This window comes from Pleurodeles waltl, chromosome 9, assembly GCF_031143425.1.
Source record: "Pleurodeles waltl isolate 20211129_DDA chromosome 9, aPleWal1.hap1.20221129, whole genome shotgun sequence".
NCBI lineage: Eukaryota > Metazoa > Chordata > Amphibia > Caudata > Salamandridae > Pleurodeles > Pleurodeles waltl.
This window is the reverse complement of record NC_090448.1, coordinates 21,670,267-21,694,370: the sequence shown is the minus strand read 5'-3', so window position 1 is coordinate 21,694,370 and position 24,104 is coordinate 21,670,267. Positions and strand designations below refer to the sequence as shown.

General features: G+C 47.0%; 1 protein-coding gene across 4 annotated transcripts in view; it reads right to left on the bottom strand.

Moving 5' to 3' along the window:
• IL17RC (interleukin 17 receptor C) overlaps window positions 1-24,104 on the bottom strand; it is a 167,861-nt gene that overhangs the window by 100,362 nt on the left and 43,395 nt on the right. The window lies entirely within an intron of this gene.

Here is a 24,104-nt window from a genome sequence, read left to right as displayed (position 1 = left end):
ACAAAACGGAGTGTGAGTGAACTATCAGAAGTGCTTTAAAAACATGAAATGTATGTCAGAGAGGGACTATGGAGAGATGAGGGGCACTGTTGGAGAGTGCTACTGAGGAAACCTGTGGAGAGGGAGGTCATGGGGGGGGTCAAAACAGACTGTCGCACCGGTTGTCACCAGCACTAAAGCCAACCCTGTAAGTACATGTTTAGATTACCCTGTATCTTCTCAAGAGAAAGCAGGAAGTAGGCGGTTACTTCTTCATGGATACATTCTGGAAGTCTGGGAACTAAATTTCCATTGACTTTTTAAAACCTACTGCTTGACAATGTTCAAATCAACACTGTTTTTCCCCCAAAATATTTACTGTAATAGTAACATGGCGGACACAAAACCCTGTACTAATTTAGAAAAAAATAAATACATACCCAGTTGCTGCTTTTACTGACAAAAACATAAATTGCATGAGATATAAAAAGGGGCTTTTTGGGCCTGGTCATGGCTGTGAGATTCAAATAGATTCGCACTGACTAATAAGGAATGCAATAGATTCACATATGGGTCGGTTCTGCAGGATGTAAAGTTGGGCTGGCATGACCCTGACTCCTGACACACAACAATGCCCAGGTTTAAAAATGTAGGTTCAGCTACAGGCGTGTAGCTGACAGTCAGTGTTTGCAGCAAACCCACACTAGGAAAAGTTATTTTTTAAGGACGAGAACCCTCACCCCCCCTAAGGTGGCTTGCTTCATCATAGGGTCCCCCCTCACACTACAACAGTAGTTATGGTGTGGGCTACAACTCCTATGACAGGAGGAACTCTTGGATGGTTTAGCTCCTACAATATGTCAGTAGAGTGTGTGGGTGAGATGAGCCGAGTGTGAAAACGGGGAATAAAGTGAAGTTAAAACTGACGCCTAAACAGACTTTATCCTTCAATTCTTGTCTGTTAAGGATACGATTAAAAACAAGAGAGGGGCAAACAAAGGTTAAAGGGATGTTATAGTTAGGTTCTGAATTTGCTCATACAAAAGCATAGAAATTCAGCAGTTATAGATATTTCAAGTAACTATAAATCGAGCCCTAATATAACTATATCTCGCGCCCTTGCCATGCACAGTTTTTTCTTTGATAATTTGATTGCTTGAGTTTCATTTATATTTTTTGTGACATTATAGAAGTTGTTGTTGGAAGTTGGCTCTGTATATACTATATCAAAGTTTGATATATTGTGCACAGAGTCCAGGGGTTCCCCAGAGGCTTTACAGAGGCAATAATAGATAATATGAATGCTCTCTTTGGTGGTCAAGCAGTTAGGCTTATCAGAGTGTGGTGCAAAGCATTTGTTGTACACACACAGTCAAGAAATGAAGCACACACTCAATGACTAACACCAGGCCAACTCTTGTATGTATATAAAATATACTTTGTTACTTTATTTCTAGAACCAAAGGATCTTTGTTGCAGGTAAGTACAGTTTCAAGAATGTATCACTTTCAAGTATCAAAGGCACTTTGTTTAGAATTCACTGATAAAACAGGTAAGTAATACTTTTCAGTTTCAAAAGTGGACACAGTGCAATTGCTCATAGAAAGCAATGCAATCCTAGGGGAGGAAAAGTAACAACACAACTTACAGGTAAGTACTGGACTTACAATCTCAGTCTTCGGGGGTCAAGGTGTCCACATGGAAAAGTTGAGGTAGACACCAAGAGTGCACCATCAGCAACACGGGACCGGCCTGGTGCAGAGGTCAAAGTTGGTGTTGGGCACCGAATGGAATCCTTTGGAGAGAGGGGGTGCTATAAAGAAACTGCTTGCAGGTAAGTACCTGCTACTTCAGGGCCAAGAACTGGGCAGGGGTTAGATCAGCACCGCGGGGGGCACAGGTCAGCACCAAACACACACCCTCAGTGGCACAGGGGCGGCCGGGTGCAGGGTGCAAACACAGCATCTGGTGCCCATTGCTTTTTAGTGAGGGAACTCCGGGCGTCACAAAGATGCTGCAGGCGTCATCCAGGGAGTCACCTGAAGAAAACCAACTACTGGATGGGTAAGTAGAGAGCCCACTGGACATTGCTGGACCATCGGTTGGGTTCCCCAAAGCTAGGAGGGTTGCGGGTGCAGATGTACCTTTAGATGTTGGGAAATATTTACCGGAGCCAGTCGCTGTCAGGGGGTCCTCTAGCTTTAGGCTGCAGGCGTCATCATGTTGGTCAGGAGGGGTCAACCCAGGGTGGACTCGAGGTCAGAATCGCCTGGGGACCTGCTCTGGACTGGTGGGCCACATTGACACGGGTTGTGTGCATCGGGTGCAGAGTGGGCAGGACTCACGGATCCCGGGCGGTTTTGGAGTTCTTCTTGGAGGTTTCTTTGTGTACAGGGCCACTGTCCTCGGGAGATCTTGTTCCTTGGGTAGGCAGGCAGTCCTCTGGAGGTTTATAGAGGTCGCTGGTCCTGCAGGACAAGTCGTCTTCTTGTAGCAGGATTCTTGAAGCTGCAGACAGGCCATTAGGGCTGGGGTAAAGTCAATTGTCGTCTGCAGTCTGCTCTTCAGTCCTTCTTCTCAGGTCACCAGGAATCTGAAAAACAAGGTTCAGGGTTGCCCCTAAATACTAGATTTAAGGGTGTTATAGAGGTCAGAAGGCAGTAACTAATGGCTACTGTCCCTGAGGGTGGCTACACCCTTTCTGTGCCCACTCCCTTTGGCGAGGAGGGCACATTCCTAACCCTATTGGCTAACACCCTCCAAAGCATGATCGGGGTTCTGCCAGAAGGGGTTCACCTCAGCTCTGGGCACCCCAAGGGTGGTTTCAGCTGGGGTGGACACTCCTCCTTGTGATTACTAATCTTCCTGCCAGACCTGCCACCAAAAGTGGGGCCTGGTTTAGGGGGCGGGCATCTCCACTAGCTGGAGTGGCCTGGGGCAGTGTAACAGGAGGCAGGAGCATTTGAGGCTCACTGCCAAGTGTTGCAGTTCCAGCAGGGGGTAAAGCACCTCCACCCAGAGCAGAATTTGTTCCTAACCCCAGAGAGCACAAAGGCTCTCAACCCATGGGATCAGAGACTTGTCTGTTAGTGGCAGGCTGGCACAGACCAGTCAGCCCTACATTAGAGGGTTGGGTGTGGGGGGCATCTCTATGAGGCCCTCTGTGTGTATTTTCCAATAAATCCAACAACACTGGCATCAGTGTGGGTTGATTGAGCTGAGAAGTTTGATACCAAACTTCCCAGTCTTCAGTGTAGCCATTATGGAGCTGTGGGGTTCGTAATGACAAACGCCAAGCTCATGTACTCAATATGGCCTTGCTGCACTTACAATGTCTTATAATGGACTTAGACACTGTAGGGGTATATTGCTCATGCAGCTATGCCTTCACCCGTGGTATAGTGCACCCTGCCTTAGGGCTGTAAGGCCTGCTAGAGGGGTGACCTACCTATGCCACAGGCAGTATTTTTTGGGCATGGAACCCAGAGAGGGATGCCATGTCGACCTTACTTTTTTTTGCCACACTAACACAACACAATCTGCAATGGCAGTGTGCATGTGTTTGGTGAGGGGGCTCTTAGGGTGGCACAATTCATGCTGCAGCCCCTAGGATCCCTCCCTGGCCACAGGGTCCTTAATATCACTGGTACCTTTTACAAGGGACTTATCTGCGTGCCAGAGATGTGCCAATTGTGGAACAATGGTTCAGTTTTAGGGAAAGAACACAGGTGCTGGGGCCTGATTAGCAGGATCCCAGCTTACACTCAGTCAAGTTAGCATCAAATATGAGGCAAAAAGTGTGTTTGGGGCTACTGAAACAAGGGGGCCAGTTTCCTACAGTTGTCATGAGTGCTGTAACATCTGGGGTAATTAGGTTTGCCTGGCGAGGGCGCAATTCATAATCACCTTATGGTGCGAGTTATAGTTATTTGAAATAACTAACTATAGCTACTGAATTTCTGTGATTTTGCATGAGTAAATTCAGAACCTAACTATAATGTCCTTGTAATCTTTGTTTTTTTTTTGGTGAATTTCGATGCTTTTTTAAATTCTATTTCCTAACTATGGTGGTCATTTAGAACTTGGCGGTGTGGCCCGCCATGCCGGTGGTTACGGGTAAACCCGCCAGCTGGCATGGCGGGCCACACCGCCACATTCTGAACACCATGAGGGCCGCCGATGCCAGGCTGCCTCCGTCAGGCAGCCTGGCGGCGGTCGGAATCATTATACGACAGGGCAGCGGTGCTGCCCCTCGGATAATGATTCCTCATCCTCCAGCCTTCAAAAGGCTGGCGGAAGGGGTGCACTGGGGCACCCCTGGGGGCCCCTGCACTGCCCATGCACTTGCCCCTATGCCCCATGCCCTTATGCAGTGCCCCATCGCGCAGGTCATCTGCGCGACTGATGCAGCTGCACCTGCCGCACAGAGGCATTGGCGGCGTCTCCATGTGGAGCCACCGTCAATGTCCCGGCCAGGCATTCCTGTGGGCCGGCGGGCGGAAACAATGTTTCCACCCGCCGGCCCACAGGAATGTACATTATTTGACCGGCGGGGATCCGGGGACGCTGGCGGTCAGTGGTTTGACCGCCAGCATGAACACGGTAGTTTCGACTGCCGTGTTCATAATGAGGGCCTATAATGTCCTGTAACCTTTGCTTTTTCAGTGAATTTTTATGACTTTTAATGTAAAGTGATTTTAATTACTATACATTAATCCAACCACCACAGTGCGCTTCCAGGCCCTGTGGCCGACCCTCTGTAACCACCCAATCCTGCGCCCCGCACAGCCTTTGGCTGTGTCCTGAGGCCAACCCCCATAAACACCAAACCCCACACCATGCACAGCCAAATGATCTGTCTCTCTGGGTGTGAGAATAGGTGTGAAATGGTGTCTCTGGGTGTGAGAGTGTCTGTCTGGGTGTGAAAGTGTGTGTGTGAGGGTCTGAGAGGTTCTGTGAGTGCATGTGTGATGTCTGAGTGGGTCTGTGAGTGGGTGCGTCAGGGTCTGAGTGGGTCGGTGAGTGGGTGCGTCAGTATCTGAGTGAGTTTGTGAGTGGGTGCATGAGGGCCTGAATGGGTCTGGTCTGTGAGTGGGTGCATGAGTGCCTGAGTGGGTCTGTGAGTGGGTATGTTAAGGTCTAAATGGGTCTTTGAATGGGCGCATGAGTGTCTGAGTGGGTCTGTGAGTGGGTGTGTGACTGTCTCTGCGGGACTGTTAGTAGGCGCGTGAGTGTTTGAGTAGGTCTGTGAGTGGGTGCATCAGTCTCTGAGTGGATCTATGAGTGAATGAATTAGTGTAAGAATGAGTCTGTGATTTTTTTAAACGTTTTTTGGCATTGTTCATTAATTTGTTGCAACGTTACATAATAATTTTAAGGTCATTATTTCACCCTCAAAGGTCCTTATATCACAGCCCCAGGTTCAGGCTACCTCCACCCTGACCCCTTATGCCACTTTTCAATTTATTTTTCAGCCCGATGGCCGTGTCCCATTACCTAACATGGCCCGCACCTTTCTGGTCCGGTTGCAGCCAGCCAATCACATCATTCCTGTTGGTGCTTGCATTCGCAAATACGCTGCGATTGTTGTGAAATCCTCGTGACGGATCCACTGCCCTAGATATAAAAATGTATTTCCCTTTAATAACTCAAAAACGACTGAAATTATTTACACCAAAAATCCCAAATCAAAACCTGCACACCGAAACCTAACTTTTTGTGAAATTTAGTGCAATTCCGTCCAGTCGTTCGTGCTGTAGTCATGTTCAAAACTCCTCTGGGAATTAACATGGGATACGCATGTTTTTTGAACCCCCTTTTCCTTGGCCCTTGCTTGATGGATCACCCCGAAACCTTCTGCGCACAACAAGAATCACCAGCATAGGTTTTTTGGAAAATTTTGTGAAGATTCGTCAAACAGCAATGAAGATATAGGAAAGTCAAAAAATCCTTTTTCTTTGGAAACATGGTCCTCACATAACTACGTACTGGTGCTGGTGATGACTAGTAGGTAAAATGTATATATATACATACTAGTTAACTAGTTATAGTTAAGACCTATATAACAAAAAAGATTTTTTACTTGCTTATATCTTTGGCGCCAGTCACATCAGCTGCTGTCTTGAAAGATTCCGGGTGATCCATCGAGGGGGAGCCGAGAAAAAGGAGGGGTCCCAAAACATGTTTTCTCTCTTCATTTTTCCATATGGATTTTGAACAGCGATAGCGCGAAACCTACTGGATGGATTTACACTAAATTTGGCAGAAAGGTAAGACCTGTCCAGAAAGCGACCTTTTTGTGTTTTCACAGTTTCAGTAATTTTTACGAAATTAAAGGGAAAATACATTTGTATTTCTAGGGACGCAAAGGATTCACAACACCTCCCGATCTCGTGCAGAGATCTGATTGGCTATCACTCCTCAACCATGAAGTGTTGTAGCCATCTTGTGACTCAATTACTGAATCCCAGAACAAAATGTGAAAAAAAGTCAAGAGGCCATGGTGCAGGCACCCTGACCCCTTAGCTCTGATGGTGGGGTCCCAGCCTCCTGGCCCCCCAGAGGCCCGGGGACCACTACCTCCCCGGGGCAAAATTGTTTTAATGTCATTGGGGAGGCCTGTCGGCCTCCCCCCAGCCCTGGGGCCCACCACCTCCCCGGGGCTTAAGTTACTTAATAAGCAGAGGGCCATCCACTCCCCGCTGCCCCGGGGATCACCACTTCCCTAGGGCTATAATCAAATAAATAGATAGGGTGGGGCTGCCCCCCCCCATGCTCCGGGACCACCACCTCTCTAGGGAAAGAGTAAAAATATGGAAAGGGGGTTCGTTTTGAGCCCCCATTAGCCCTGGGGACCACCACCTCCCTGAGGCTATCTTCACATTGGAGGGGACTGCACAGCCCCCCCTTGAGGAGCCACAGGTGGCCCTGGGGACCGCCACCCCCTAGGACCAGCTCCTGCTTTGTCCCGGGGGGGCCCACCTCCAGGACATAGCTGTATACTGTGGCTTTGCAGCAGCTTTGCAGCTGCAGCCAACCCACAGCAAACACTTTGGTTTTTGACAGCAGGACCTGTCAACCAGGTCCCGCCAGCAAAAACTGAAACTTTCATCTCTTTCTCCGGTACGCATGCAGGGAACAGAGATGAAATGCTTCAGCAAGCACAGCTGCTGTTAAAGCAGTGCCAGAGAGCCCGTAAAGGGCATTCTGTTTAACAATAAAAATAAATAAATAAATAAATATGGAGGGACTGCAGGGGAACCCCGGAGGGCTCCCTCGCGGTCCCTGATAGCCCATAAAGGGCTAAAAAAAAAAAAAAAAAAAAAGAAAGCAGTAGCGACCTTCACTCTGGGTTCGAGTCCAGCCAGACTCGCATCCCCTTATTTTTTTTTTAGAACAAAGTATTTTGAATTTTTAAAAATGACAGATATTTTTTTTTTAAATTGTACATAAATATCTAATTTTAAGTATATCACACATCAAAGCCTAAAAACTCTCTATCCCTCTCCCTCTCACTTTCTTTCTCTCTCTCTCTCTCTCTCTCTCTCTCTCTTTCAATTTCCCCCACTCACACACCTACTCAGACACTCGTGCACCCACCGACAGACCCACTCAGAGCCTTGTGCACCCACTCACAGCCCCAGTCAGACCTTCACGCCCCCACTCACAGACCCCCTCAAACTCTCACACACACACTGACAGCCTCATACACCCACCCACAGACCCGCACCCACACAGACGCACCCACTATAACACTGATGTACGCACTCTCACACGAGACAGACACTCTCACAGCCACTCACCCCCAGATACACCCTCTCACACCTATTCTCACACCCAGAGAAAGCACTGGCAACTTCTGCCACACACGTTCCAAAGGGCTGTGCGCAGCATGGGGTTGGGTGGTTAGGGGGTTTGCTGTAGGGTCTGGCTGCAGGCCATGTCTTGTGAGCAACCTCTGCTGCATGCCGGTGGTTGGATTAATGTATAGCAATGAAAATTACTATATGATAAAAAAGCCATAGAAATTCACTAAAAAAAAACAAAGGTTTCAGTGACGTTATAGTTAGGCCCACGTTTCAAACATATGAAACCATAGAAATTCGCCAGTTATAGTTAGAGTTATCTCAAGTAACTATGACTCGTGCCCTAAGGTAACTAAGGGTGGGCAGTGAGCTCTGCTCCGCTGGCAGAGATAATGGAGTTTTGACACTCTGCGCTCTGCTTGGAGCGTAGAGTTTGGCCAAAAACTATGCTCGTCCCAGAGTGGCGCTCACCACGCTAGCTGTTATGGGCCTCACAGCGCAAGAGAAGATTGTCTGCTTCTTGGAATGTGTGGCCCATAACTAGTCTCCAGGCCAGTTATTGGCCACGGAGCGCGAGCGCAGACAAACTGCACTTGTGCTGTGTGGCCCAAAACTGGGCTGCAGTGCACACTAGGCGCGAAAATGATGTCGGCGGCCACCGGGCGTGGCCGCAGCCGAGCTGCTGTGAGGGGCTGGCTGCACCGGCGCCAGTTTCAGGCCTCCATTTCATTCACTGTCTACTGCAACCCAAGATCAGGGGACAGAGAGCCAGGCTGCTGGAAACGGGGACCCAGGTACGTCTTCTTTTCACTTTCTCCTCTTCTTTGTGCACACGGGGGCTGGCATTGGGCATGGACAGTATTTGCATATGAGGGGGGGTCTGTGCTTGTGAAAAAGGAAACATGCAGTCACAGCTCCTCTTGAAAAGAACCTGTCGCCCCAGAGTCACTGGGAAAGGAAGTGCTGTTATGGGGTACGGTGCTGAGGCCAGCAGGGAGCGCTGGAGGCCGGGGGAGCATCAGCTGCTGAGTGGTAGGTAGTTCGGCAGCCCCCGCCAGATAGAGATGTGGGTGGCCTGAGAGAGCGCCTTAGAGCCCAGTGGCAAGCAAGGCTAGGCACTTTGTGAAAATACCAGGCTGCTGATAGTGACTTGTTTTGCTGCTGCTAGTGCTGGGTCCTAAAGAAAGGGTGGTCTGAGGCTGTGTGTAAGTGCAGATGAAGCAATCACAAGGCTGATGCAAGACAGGGGTGTGCTTGGCCCTCTGCAGAAAGTTTGTGACGGAGGGCAGTTGGTGAAAGGAAGTGTGCAGGCACTGCAGGGGAGACTTGCTCACGATCTAAGAAGCGCTAAGCAGAGTTGGGCCGCCCGACCCTGCTTAGCGCTTCTGAGATCGGGCGCATAATTAACAATCAGGCCAGGGTAGGGCGGCACTCCGCTACACACGGAACTCCGCAGAATTCCATGGAGTTTTTAACCAACTTCGTGGAATTCCGCAGAGTAGAACTCCGTGAACTCCACCCAGGCCTATAAATGGTGAATTTCTATGTTTTTTTATGTTTGAAATGTGAGCCTAACTATAACACCCCTGTAACCTTTGCTTTTTTAAATGAATTTCTATGTTTTTTTTATTCTATTTCCTAACTATAACATCCCTGTAACCTTTGTTTTTTTAGTGACTGTATATATATATATATATATATATATATATTTATATATATATATATATCGATATATAGATATATCTATATATACATATATATATATATATATATATATATATATATATATATATATATATATATAAAATTGAATTTGTAAGGTTTTTAGTTAATTCTATTTCCTAACTATAATATCTCTGTGACCTTTGGTTTCTCAGTGAATTTGTAGGTTTTTTTTTAAATGTAAAGTAATATTTAATTGCCTTAAATCCATCCAACAACTGCCACACATAGCCTCGGCCAAACCTCTGTCTACGACCACGGAACCAGATGAAAGGTTCTAAAACAATCCTCATGGGGTTGAACGCTGCACCCAACATTGACAAAAGTCATCTGGTCAACATTCATCTATTGATTGCTGTTCTTGAGGCATTGCGGACGACTGAATTCTGTCCAATTGGCATTGATACCCTCAATTGAAGGACTGAGGGCCTGATTTTAACCTTGGCGGACGGCGGAGGCCGTCCGCCAAGGTTCCGCCGCCAAATGACCGCACCGCGGTCACAACACCGCGGCGGCCATTCTAACATTTCCTCTGGGCCGGCGGGCGCTCTCCAAAAGAGCGCCCGCCGGCCCAGAGGAAATGCCCCTGCAACGAGGACGCCGGCTCAGAATTGAGCCGGCGTATTTGCAGGGGTGCGACGGGTGCAGTTTGCACCCGTCGCGTATTTCAGTGTCTGCATGGCAGACACTGAAATACTTTGCGGGGCCCTCTTACGGGGGCCCCTGCAGTGCCCATGCCATGGGCATGGGCACTGCAGGGGCCCCCAGGGGCCCCGCGGCACCCCCTACCGCCATCCTGTTCCTGGCGGGAGACCCGCCAGGAACAGGATGGCGGTAGGGGGTGTCAGAATCCCCATGGCTGCGGAGCACGCTCCGCAGCCATGGAGGATTCCCCCGAGCAGCGGAAAGTCGTCGGGAGACCGCTGACTTTCCGCTTCTGACCGCGGCTGAACCGCCGCGGTCAGAATGCTCGTGGGAGCACTGCCAGCCTGTTGGCGGTGCTCCCGTGGTCGGTGGCCCTCGCGGCCACCAGCCGCCAGGGTCAGAATGACCCCCTGAGTGTTTGTCTGAATCAGGAAACAAACCTCTTTCATTTCAATGTAATTTAGCTAGAGTGAAAAGAATGAGTCCTTTTTAAAAAAAGATTTTGCTTCACTATTTGAGCAAATTTGGGTTTACATATCAGTGCCCCTTTACAGCAGCAATTATTTCAAATGGGCACGCAGAGTTCAGAAGTATCCCATAGATTGTAGATCTTTTTTCATCACTAATATTCGTAATAAATACGTAACGCACAATGCTGCGTTGAAGGATGTTGCCTAACAGAAAGAGGTGCTTTCAGAGGCCTGTGAGTACAGTGTAGAAGCCTAAAATGGAAGATGGGTTTTAAGGCATAGCTGTGATGCGCAAACTCACAGATGCACATTTCATTGTAAATAGTCTAGTGCTGCTTGAGTTGATTTTGCTGTCGCTCAAGTAGGTTTTCACACTACGGATGGTCACGACAGCCCGTGACCATCTGCGGTGAGAAAATCTCACCGGGTGCCTTCCTAATACCCGAAAATCATGCTTGGGGGTGCCAATTCTCACTTGCAAACTTACCGTTGGAGAGCCACACGTGAGAAAAACTCCAGCACACAGCAGTTGGCGGAATTTGGCCAGAACTCCATGTTACAAGCGTAATGCGGATTGACTAAAAATGTCACCAACTTAGCCAGAAGAGTGGAATTTATCACCCACTCCTGATAATAATGCCTCAAAACACGCTGCAAAATGTCCTTTAAGTGTATACCACAAAATGTGTGTTACGTTTCATAATACATGTGGCCCTAAATGTTCTATTCCTGGGTCTCATGGCGACCAGTCCTAACTGGTCTGAAGGCTAGCAAGTTAACAAAACAGTAAACATTTACCTCTAAAGGCTGTACACTTTTAACTTACGTGGATATTGCAACTAATATTCCCAATTGGCTGTACCCTGTCTGGCACTATGAAAACAAACAAAGGACTACAAACATCACTAGAAATGGGTTTCTAGCATCGACCATGTTAGGCTTCTCAAAGTAGCTTTTGTGTCTGTCACACTTGAAGTTGAAGGATACCTAATTTCAGGCGTGCCACTAAAAACGAATCCGTTTTTTAAAACTAAGCAACAGTAAGTTACTCGGTCTGCTCTGCAAAATTATTACTTTGTTCTATTTTATGCAAAGTCGTTTAAATTAAAGAGCAAAATATTAATCTAAGCCCTGGACGGCTGCCAGCTTGTGCCCTTGAGACTGGCAGAAAAGCCTTGCCCAGTGCCACGATATCTTGAGCACATCTTAGTTGTACTCGTTTCAAAGGTGCATCAGGTCACAGAGTCACCAAACAGGTTTCCGCACCGCGCGCCCCTGAATTTAACAAAAGGAAAATTGGGAAACTTATTTGAACTTCTTTTTTTATACGGAAGGAGTTCACTATTTGCATATTCTGAGGTCAGCAGCGAAATGCAGAGCTTTATGCAAGATTCATTCAAAATAAAAACTGCGAACCTTTGCACAGAGACCGAGGTCTCACACATAATCAATAGTTATTTCCCATCTCAAAAAGGACTTCCTTTAAAGATGAAAGCCTAAGTGGGCCCTGCCGGGAATTATCTGTAGACCCCATCCAGATGGCAAGTGCTGCTGAGTACATTCTCTGAGTTGATCACATTGTGCTGCAGTTAAACCAACTGCATTAAAGCACCAGAACGTTCCATTTGTAGAAAGTCCAGGATTTGATATATGGTGTCCCCCATGACAGGACCACCTGGTGCACCTAAATGTACGGCCAATTCTAGGGTTTGCAGATCAAACCACTTTGCATTCTGGTACTTGTAGTTCTGCATTCCAATCAAGGAAAGTCAATAATTACAACACTGAGTAATGAGACCTATGAAAATAAAAGTTTAGATGGCCTTAAATATGCAGTCTTCATATTTTCTTCTGAAAAATAAGTTATCTGCAAAGGTTTGCTCAACCTAGAATTACCAAAGACATGCCCACAATTCAATTCAAGGATAAAAGCATGTGAGTCTCTGCTCGACTTTGAGAGCATCATCTTCATGCAAATACGCATCAACGATACGGTCCTGAAGAAGGCCTCCGACCACCATCTCTGAGGCCAAAAACACTGAAACATCATCACTGCAATTAACACTACTTGGATTTCTAACTGGTGTTTATAGAGTATAAAATACAGACTCAAAGGGGAGTGGTAATGAAAAGACCGTACATTGCTCAGTACTGAATGTATCGAGTATGTGTATGTTTACCCTAAATTCTTACTTTACAGGCCCGCCGCCTCTCAGTGAAGCATTTCAGACACAGATGTTCAACAACGTTTATTAAGATGCTGAAACATATATTGTCCTAAGGACCCTTTTGTTCCCTGGTTGGGCACCACTGTCCTAGCTTGGTTTTACGGCTTGTGCCTTTGTTTACTTTTAGGCACAATTTTAGTGAGTCTGCTTTTAGCATTTGCTTTTACATATTTCATCAGCTGCTTCTTCTAGGAAGGCAGAGTTCACACTGCACGTTTAATCAGCCCTGTACTGTTTATAATCTGTACTCCTTGTCCAAGGCTAGGGTGCACATGAGATGATATGCTAACTTGTATTTCCCAGCCCAGGGCCAGCATCTATCCCCGAGACACAGCTTGGCATCAGAGCTGCTGCCTCGTACGATGCATGGGTCATTATACAAACTACACTTAAGCCCAACGGTGGTAGAGGGCATTCCAGTCACGACCATCCTGAGATGCTTGCCTCAGGCAACTATAATAAAGTCCATCAACCAATATGTAATCATGTGATCCCAATAGATCCCTATGGAAGTGTGGGCTCATGCAAGAGGTGACCGTGGTGAAGCTCACAGATGTTGGATGTAGAACAAAAGTCCTGGAGAGCTGGATCCGCGCAAGAGATTGAGGATGTCCAGCTAAGATAGATTTACATACAATCAGACGCAGCCTGTGTATATGGCTGAGGGGACACCCCCCACAGCTTTTTCCCAACACCCTGTCCGTATGGGCTGAGGTGCCACCCCCTCAACTTTTTCCCGACAACCCGTCTGTATGGCCTGAGGTGCCAGGACCCCCACCTTTTCCCGACAACCCGTTATGTATGGGCTGATTTGCCACGCCTCCCACCTTTTTTCCCACAACCTGTCCATAAGGGCTGAGGGGCCACGCCCCCCCACTTGTTTCCCCACAACCCATCTATATGGGCTGAGCAGCCACACCCCAACCTTTTTCCCACAATCCATTCCTATGGTATGGTGGGCCACAACCCCCACCTTTTTCCCTGGCAAGGAGAGTGAACAACGTTCAGCCTGACAGACACACTTCTTTTTCAGTTCAGGCAGCCAGGAACTAGACATGAGCTAAACTTTGCCGGGCTGTGGATTTCACAGCCCTGTAGGCGTGAGCTCCTCAGCCTGGAAAAAGTGCCTCTGGGCCCTACCCCTCCTGATGAGGGCGAGCGTCACCAGTTTCCTTGGACCTGGGCTACTTAGTTTTAAACCCTAAGTGCCCGGGGCCAAGTGTCAATCACTGATACCTCATCACAGAGTAGGGTAGGTGGGGTCATCAGAATCACTGACCCCCATTCCCCTCTGTGAGGGACTGCGTACGTGGCACTCGCCCCCCTCCCTGATAAAATTTACAACTGCATACAAAGAGTCTAAATAAAACTCCTGTACATATCCAATGAAAATCGTGAATTTCGTACAAGATTCCCACAACCTGAGCGCATGGGCTGGGGGCCACGCCCCCCACATTTTTCCCTGACAAGGAGAGTGCCTGGCAGGCTGAAGAAAGGTCAGCCTGACAGACACACTTCTTGTGTGTGTATGTGTGTGTGTGCACATGTGTGTGTAAATGCAAGGGTGTGAGTGAGTGTGTATGTGTGCATGTGTGGCCCTTGCCCCCTCCCTGCTAAAATTACCAGCCACCACTGCATACAAAGAGTCTAATAAACTCCTGTACACATCCAATGAAAATTGTGATATTCTAACTATATTCTGCCCCCCATTCCTACAATGGACACCCCATGTATTCAAGCAATCACACTGGACACAAGAACCCACCCAGAGATGATGGTGCGTAAGCCAAGAACTAATATAGCCCTTTCAACCTCTAACAGCAAATATGTTTTGATTTCTACTCACAGTCAGTGTGTGCGTAAGTGAGCAACATGGGTTGGTACTTTGCCCACGAGGTATCACATGATTCACGTCTTCGTGGCGCTCTAAAAATAACACAAGGGTAAACAATGACTTGAATCACTGGGGTCACTCCCTTCAGTCTGGCTTTCACGTCAGTATCACAATAACCAGATCTTTTACCAGCCCGGCCACACCTAGAAGGTCAGTCAAGTGACACTTTAGAACAGGCTTCTCCAACCAGTAGCTCGTGAGCTCCTGGCAGCTCTGTAGTTGCCTTGAAGTAGCTGTCCTGTGGGCATCCCAGTGAACTAAATTTGAAGCTTTTGCTTGGCTGAATCAATATATCTATACCAAAGTATGTATTTGTGATGGAAACATATGTATTTTCAGAACTCATAGTCTGTTTGGAGAAAATGAGCGAAATTCCAAATCATAGTTAAAGCTAATATTTGAGTGATAAAAATCAAACTGTGTTGGGGAGTCCATTGCAAATAATAACTAGGTGGAGGAGAGCTATGGCTGTGATGTGGTACCCATGTAGAGACAGTCCGCAGTGGCAAAGAATTGTTAACATTGGTGATCGTCTCTGGTAATCTCCCACATGGTGGCCACTAATGAAATCTTGTCTGATGTGGTTATTATTACATCTTTAATAAGATTAGTAGCTCAGGAGGATTTTCATTGAATATAAGTAGCTCTTATTACAGAAAAGGGTGGAGACCCCTGCGTTAGAGTATTGTCTCACCTGATGAATTGTGGGAGACGCCTTCTGCAATCTCAGTGTGTGGTCCAGAGGCATCCAAGTGACCCAATGTCAGACCAAGAACCAAACCATTTGTATCTCAAAGTTGCTAACCGGCAACTGGTAAACAGTGACCTATGACCTGTACATTTTTGACACTCCTCCCTCTTTATGTCACATTACTGTTTACTGATATTGAAAAATACTTTTTTTCAGCATTATTTTTGTGGGAAATACAGTGATGCAAACAAATAAAGTGGTCTCAACTATTATTTTTTCCTTGTAATGCCCTATTTTGATAAAGGTTTCTCGTGCTGACACAATACTCTCAAAACTACCTTTGTCTCCTGGGTAAACTGTGTCAACTTCCTTCCACCAGGTTGTTAAAATACCTAAATACCATCTTCCATTTTTCTAGAATGATGTAGCTAGACTGGGACATCCTTCACATATTCCTCACTTTTGGGATATTTTCAGCAGCTACAAACGCGTTAGAGGAATGATACACAGTTACTTAAAGTACAGGTTGAGAAGCAGCGAGGACGGACCACGGGTAATCACACTGCAGGAAGACAAGCCACGGGAGGGTGAATAGACCTCCTTTCAATGGAAGGTAGAGATGCTATAAGGACCAGAGTGGACCAACCATTGGTAGTTGTAAGGTGGAGGACAACAGGCAGAGCCGGGTCAATCAGCGTATTTAAGGAGTTGATAAAATATCTGGGGGAGTTGCCGATGAGAGGGGCCATGGAGCTAGGAATGTGGTTTGACATTACAGTGCTTAGAAGCCATAGAAATCCAGCATGAATCCCTACAAATACACAGTATTGTCATCAATGATCCCATTTCAGATGCTGCAGTGAGATTATCAAGAATATCACAGAGCATGTCATCAGTGTTGTAATATGTGAGGTCATCAGCAGTTCATGGGGCCCGTGTTAGGGTTACCTTAGGGCACGAGTTATAGTTATTACAAATGACTATAACTGGTGAATTTCAGTGGTTTTGTTGGTTCACAACATAATGTTTTAACTGACATTTTCATCTAACTGAAACACCCCTTAAACGTCTGTTCTTTTCAGAGAATTTCTAAAGTTTTTTTAATGCAAAGTAAAGGCCTCATTATGAGGTTGGCGGTCTTGAGACCAATGCAACGCCGGTCAGCCCAACGGAAACCTTGTAATCGGCATAGAGGGAGACCACCAGCTCCGCGGCATTCTCCTCTCCATGGGGCTGGCAGGACGACAGTTGACCTGCCAACCTCATAATGAGGCCCTAAGATATTATTGCCATACCTAACGATAACTTCACTGTTGTTTTTCATTGAAATTCTTTGTTTTTTTTTTAACATAACGTAAGGTGTCCATTGCTGTGCACGATATAGGGTTGGGCAAAGGCACCAAACTCCCACAGGCACCCACGGCTTACTATGTGATGTTACACTATAAAGAGTGTCATTTTAAGTAAGGCAGACTTTCTGAGTTTGTCAAAGGGTACGAACACCAAAATTTAAAAAATAGGCCTAATTTAATTATGCCACAGTATTCACAGTAATTGTGTGTTACTCTTGTGATGCAAAATTACAGAAAATTCTGCAAAGACAATAGTGGTAAATTCAGGGTTAAGTTTCTTATGTAATTCTGTGAAATCTTCCGTAATTTTGCTGTAATTCTGCTTAATTATGCTACAGCAAACTATGAAAGTTACACCCACCTAAGCTGACCCTCTGTTACTTCTACAACCTGAAGGTCTGGAGTCCTGCTGGCCCCTGGTATGAGTCACTTTAAATGCATGTGCACTGGAGATAGAACCTTCTGGGGTCCTCAGCCCTCACCTATGGAATGTCCTCCCTGCTGAGTTACTCTGGCTGGGGAGCCCACACAGGCTTTGGGACTCCCCTGCACCCTCAAAGTTAAAATAAAAAATTAGTGTGGGTGCCCCAAGTGGCACCCAAAAATATAATTGCCCATAACTCCTTATTTCATCTTCTCTGCTCATTTTATTCACTCAAGCATTGCACCACTTCACTGTGTATTTTTGATAACACCCTTAGACTTGATGCAAGTTGTTTACATTGTGTTATTGAAGACACCAATGCTTTGTTTGCAAACTTTCTTGTGTGTCCTGGTCAGGTTTCCTTAGATTGTGCAATACAGTTGCAGTTGAGCTCTGAATCAGCACAGATACTGTTACTATCTGCATTTTGAACCCTTGCAGATCAACTGATATAAATTTAGGTTATTCCTACTCTGCATTACCATTTTCCAAATGACCCCACAGGAACCACTGGTTTTCATTTATTTTTTTGCATATTCCCAGGTTCTTGGGCATACTGGGTATTCCCATTTAGATTGCATTCCCATTTTAAATGCAGGCCTGGAAGCTGAATGCACAGTGAGAGGTGACTGGAGGCTTCAAACAGCTGGTCTGCTTTTCACTAATGCACCTTTCCTGGTTAGGGGTGGCAGAAAACCTACCTTCAATAGGGATCACAGACCCCGTCTGCAGCTGACACAGCCAGTTAAAAGGACAGAACAGGGCATTGTACCCGGCCTGTGAGGTGGGACGGGTGTGCTGGGGTCATGTGGGTCACCAGGTCACCCTGTGTACATGTAAAAGTAGATTGTTTAGGCCAGCATACAGCGTGGGGAATATCTGACCTGAGGTTTCTTGAGCAGAATGGACTGTACATCTGGAACCAAGCCACATAATATGTGCCACAAAAGAGCTGCCAGGCAGTGAGTGGGCCATACAATGCCTTCACTTCAAGAACTAGGTGACAAAATGCATCCTACCAGGTGCTGGGCCAGATTATTCCTGCCTTCAGTTATTGGGCCACATACACTTAACCTCCTGAGCTACATAAGGCCTGTATGTCACTGTACTGGGTCACATGCTGCTGGCCCATGAGATACAAGGGCATATCTCACCTCTCTATCTATTACTGAGTAATATAATGGTTGCTGGTCAGTCATGACATCACAGGATGCCTGCACATCAGTTATCTCTGTTATCCCTGACTGGGCAATGGAACTCCCTCCCACCACTTCCAAGCCACATAATTTCTGCCATCAATCACCAGAGCCACAGGATCCCAGCCCACCAGTTACTGGGCCACTGAATCATCAGGCGTTCTTCATTCAGGACCCAAATGCACGATCCTGTTTCTCTCTTTCTGTTTCTCCTCCCTTCTGTCTCTCTTTCCTTCTCTCTGCCTCTCTCCGTTGCTCTCCCTTTTTCATTCGTTCTCTCTTTTGCCAATATTCCCATACATGGTCACTCCCTCTCAGTGACATCCTCTGATTCCCCTGACCCAAGTCCCCTCTCTGTCAGACTCATGTTATCTTGCTTTCTCACACTCTTGTTAGTTGTTTCTATATTTTACACACACTCTAGTTCCTTCTTTCTTTTATGAGATTTATAGCCCTGCCCAGCTTCATCTGTGACTAGCTGCTTCCAGTTGAGTTGTCCTTTACTTTTTGGTATTTGAAGTCTGGATTATTCCATTACAAACCCAGGACTACACATCCTAGAATGCAAACAAAAAACCTTGCCCAGAGCTGTTGTTATGCATCAGCCAGTGGAGGCCAGCAGCACCCGAAACAGGTGGGGCTACGGGAGGATGTGTAACCCACTGACGGGCACAAAAACCATCAGCGCCCTTCAATGCCAAAGCTCCAAAGCAGGTTCAAAACCAAGCTCTCAAGCATGGTCAGTTTTAAACAGTGCTCATAACGGGCCATGATTGAGAGCTCTGGAGTTGAGACTCAAGGCACTACGAGTTTCTCACAGTGCCTGTCAGTGAGTTAGGCAAACTTTAAAAAATCAAAAGTTGGACTTACCTACTTCCTCGTGCTCCATGCTCCTCTTCATCACAGCCCGAAATTCGGGCAGTGAAATGCGCGACAGGGCTATGCCTGGGGGCCCATGCACTGCCTATGCCAAGTGCATGGGCAGTGCAGGGGCCCCCAGGGGCACCCCAAGTCCCCCTTACTGCCAGCCTTTCCATGGCGGTGTTTACCGCCGTGGCCAGGTTGGCGGTCGCTTACTCATAATCCCCAGGGCAACGGTGCTTGCACCGCTGCCCTGGGGATTATGACCGCCAGGCTTATAGTGGAGGGGCCGGTGGTATGGATGTGGCTATTGCGCCACGGTCATAATAGCTGGAGTAACACCGCCAGCCTGTTGCCGGTGTTACCGCCAGCTTACCGCCGGCTGCCAGGGTCGTAATGAGGCCCTAAGTAATCAGAGAAAAAGTATAACAAATGGGTCTTCAGGTGCTTGCTAAAGCTCAGCAGATGCACATTAGTTCTAAGCTGAGTAGGCAGGGAGTTCAAGAGCGTAGGCACTAGGTAGGTGAATGACTGGCCTCCGCTCCTTTCTCTTTGGATTCTTGGAAGGGATAACAAGGAGAGACTGTTAGATCCTAACTCTCCCTGTTTGCAGTAGGGGGTGATAAGATAACTGAGTGTGTGCATGCCTTGATCACGTTTTACCTTAAGCCCTGTGCAGAGGTCTTGAAACTCAATTCTCTTTTTTACGGGTAGCCAATGGAGATTACCAAGTGCAGAGTGTACGGCTTGAGATTTGGGCATGCCCAGCAGGACTCTAGCTGCAGCATTTCGGATCACTTGCAGCCTCCTAACCACATACGCAGAGCTGCCTATGAACAGTGAGTTGTCAGAATCAAGGCGAGAAAGCATCAGGCCTTGACTCACTATTCTCCGGTTTTCTAGTGGGAGACATTTAAGAATCTACCTGAGAGCTCGTAGGACCAAAGCAGGTACAGACCACTGTCTTTGCCTGAGAGGCCATAGTCAGCTCTGTATCAAACACTACCCCGAGTTCTTCAGTTGTGTTCCGGGGGAGGGGCGGTCACCCAAACAGGCTGGACAGCTAAGGTGGTTCCAGTGTGAAGGATTGTTTCCAAAAACCATGACCTCTGTTTCATCTCCATTAAGTTTCAGGCAGCTAGCGGTCATCCTCTTATTCTATTCACCTGCTCCAAGCAACTGTATAGTTTCTCAGATGTGGAGTTGATATTGGGTGACATAGAAACAATGATCTGTGTGGTCTACAAATGACACCATTGTAAAACCTGATGAGCAGATTATGTCCTCTAAAGGGTGGATGTACACATTATAAAGAGAGGGGGTCAGAGATGAGCCCTGTGGCACTCTGGATGAGAACTGATGGATCTATGACAAACAAGGCCCGTCCTTAACTTGGAAACTTCTATTGTTAAGAAAATAAGACAGCCACTTCAACGCCATTTCTGTAATGCCAACCCCTTCCAGCTTGTGGGGGAGAATTGGGTGGGAGACCATGTTGAAGGCAACACTCAAATCAAGGAGAATGAGCACAGTGGTTTTGCCTAGGTCTAGTGTCTTCTTAAGGTCTTCTGTGGCCAGAAGAAGGGGCTGGCTCGGTGGTACCACCTGTTCTAAACCCTGTGCGTGTCTGATACAGGAGATTATTGGACTCCAGGAAATTTGTCAGATGGCTGTTGACCAGTTTTTCCAGAATCTTGCTGACCCCTCAAAGCAAAGAAATGGATCTATAATTCTCCGGGTTGTCAGGATCTAAGGTTGACTTTTTCAATAGCAGGCAGATGGTTGCTGTGCCATCCAGGTATCTGGGACTTGGACCATTTCCAAAGACAGATTATAGATGGAAGTCAGGACAGACATAGGGCCTCATTCTGACTTTGGCGGGCGGCGGAGGCCGCCCGCCAAAGTACCGCCGTCAGAATACCGCTGCGCGGTCAAAAGACCGCCGCAGTAATTCTGAGTTTCCCGCTGGGCTGGCGGGCGACTGCCAGAAGGCCGCCCGCCAGCCCAGCGGGAAACCCCCTTCCACGAGGATGCCGGCTCCGAATGGAGCCGGCGGAGTGGAAAGGGTGCGACGGGTGCAGTTGCACCCGTCGCGATTTTCAGTGTCTGCTATGCAGACACTGAAAATCTTGGTGGGGCCCTGTTAGGGGGCCCCACGACACCCGTTACCGCCAACCAGGTTCTGGCGGTCAAAACCGCCAGAACCAGGCTGGCGGTAAGGGGGTCGGAATCCCCATGGCGGCGCTGCCTGCAGCACCGCCATGGAGGATTCCTCAGGCCAGGGGAAAACCGGTGGGAAACCGCCGGTTTCCCTTTTCTGACCGCGGCTTTACCGCCGCTGTCAGAATTGGCCTGGATGCACCGCCAGCCTGTTGGCGGTGCATCCGCGGTCCCCGGCCCTGGCAGTCCATGACCGCCAGGGTCGTAATGACCCCCAGAATGCCATCATCTCATTTAGTAAAATATCGATGGGAGCTGGATCCCGAGGAGAGCCTGACTTTACTGCCTTCGCGATGGATAGAATGATGTTCCTACTCAATTGAGGGGAGGTTGATAGGGCCACTGCAGCTTTTGCATTTAAGGTGCCTGGTTTGGTGGTAAATGTGCTGCCAGGCAATCATAAATAAGAGTGGCTTTTTTCTGGAAAAAAACATCTACTTGCTCGCTGCGTTCCTTTGATGGAATGGGGCTGCTCCAGCGACTCTAGGATTTAAAAAGGAGTTCACCATCGTGTAGATCTCTTTAGGAGATTGAGAGGACTGAATAATCCAATCAGCAAAGTCCTTTACTCCAGCTCTCCTGATTGTGTGTTGATATCTTTTTAATGCTTTTTTATAGTTAATCTTCATAGTCTCTTCATAGTGGAGTTTCCATTTTCTTTCTGTTTTATTCCACTCCTTTTTCAATTTTCTAATCTCCAGAGAGAACCATTTGGCGCTGCTGCTAGCCTGGGGACATTTATGAAGTGTTTTTGGTAGGAGTGTCTCTAGCGTTGACTCGATCCAATCCTCAAACACTTGATATGAAATGTTTGCGTTCTCAGTCACACTCGAGCCTACTTCTGCAGGGCCTCCTTCCAGCAAGCAATATTGAGTTTGGACCATTGCCTGGTAAGATTAATTAGAGGGCCACCAGGTTTAGGTGGGGCTTGGCTGGAGATTGAAAACTGAATCAAAAAGTGATCTGACCATAAAATGGGAAGGGGTCGGCTACCAACATGTTGGCTAAATTAGTAAAAATTGGGTCTAATATTTGTGAACCATGGACATCCATGCTGAACTCGTATGAACCATGGACATGCATGTTTACCTTATATGAACCATGGACATCCATGCTGAACTTATGTGAACCATAGACATCCATGTTGAACTTGTATGAACCATGGACATCCATGCTCAAGTTATATGATCCATGCTGAACCTGTATGGAGTTTTGAGGCATGCTGACTGTGTATTAACTGCACACATCCATAATGACCATGTATAAACCATGGATAATCTTGGTTGGCTCATAAGCGGGTCTTTCTCGTCTACCCTCACGCTCCCTAGGTCTCTGTTACATCTCAAATAAGAAAAATGAACTCATTCCCCTCCCAGTGCGTTTTACACGTCAGTAAATAATTAACCAAGTATGTGCTTGGTTAATTATTTACTGACCTGTGTAGAGGGAATGTCACAATGTACCGAACAGTATCAATGGAGCTGAGCTTTCCAAACACTCTGATTAGAATGATCTGGTGTACCAATTTAGGGTGTGATTTAGAGTTTGGCGGATGGAATTACTCCATCATAAACATGTCAGATATCCCATCCGCCATATTACGATTCTATTACATCCTAGGGACATCGTAATACAGAGGACAGGATATCCAGCACGTCTGTGACAGAGTGACCCGTCTGCCAAATTCTACATCAGGCCCTAGGACAACCTTTCAGTGGACAAACAGTCCCTCGTAAGTCAGACCGTACAAAAGAGGAGAATAATTTACCCCACCAACTCCAAGAAGAGATTCATACTTTGCAAACTACGTAAATTCCTGAACAAATCGATATGTTAAGGAAAAAAATAGGCTTTGACACAAACAATTCCTCACTCTCCTCCCAGCCAAAATCCACTTTTAGTGGGGGATGTTTTCTCACAAAAGCTATTTCTAATGGGAATTTTTATCCACATGAGATGTTTTTTGCAATAGTGATAGCTTTTGAACCTCCAGGAAGTTGCAGAATTTGTCACCTTTTAAAAACCTTGCCAGAAAACTTTACATTTGGACACACTTATTTTCTTTTTTAACTTTTCAAACAGGCATAGAATGGGGATTAGGCTGCATTTCTCTGAAATAATGTTCTGTGTATTTGGCACAATGAGCAAGAAGGCATTTTCAAAGTTTTAAATTTTTTAGTCCCGAGACCATTCCAGGTATGATGGGATTTTATTCCTCATTTGAATACTCCAGTAAGAGATAGTTTGTTCTTAGTAAGAATTTTAGCCCAAATGGAATCAAAGAAAAGTTATACAGCGAATGTTGAAACCAGTGGGTGCTTCTAGGACTGGTCAATGCGTTGCAATAAGAAGGGGTGGGCTGTGATGGGATTTATATATATTGATAACAGTGGCGGCTGCTGCAAATCTCAAAGGGTGGTAGGGAGGGGGGGTGGGAGAGAACCGTACCTGTCTGTTTCCGCTGCCCACTGCCTTGTTCCTCTCCCGATGGTGTGGGTGCCCCAGCAGTCCCTGGGACACCGGCTCCCCATGCAATCTTAGCACTGCTCTCATGCTATAGCTAGCATGAGAGCAGTGCCGGGATTGGTCTGAGTGGCTAGGTCTGAATCTCAGACAG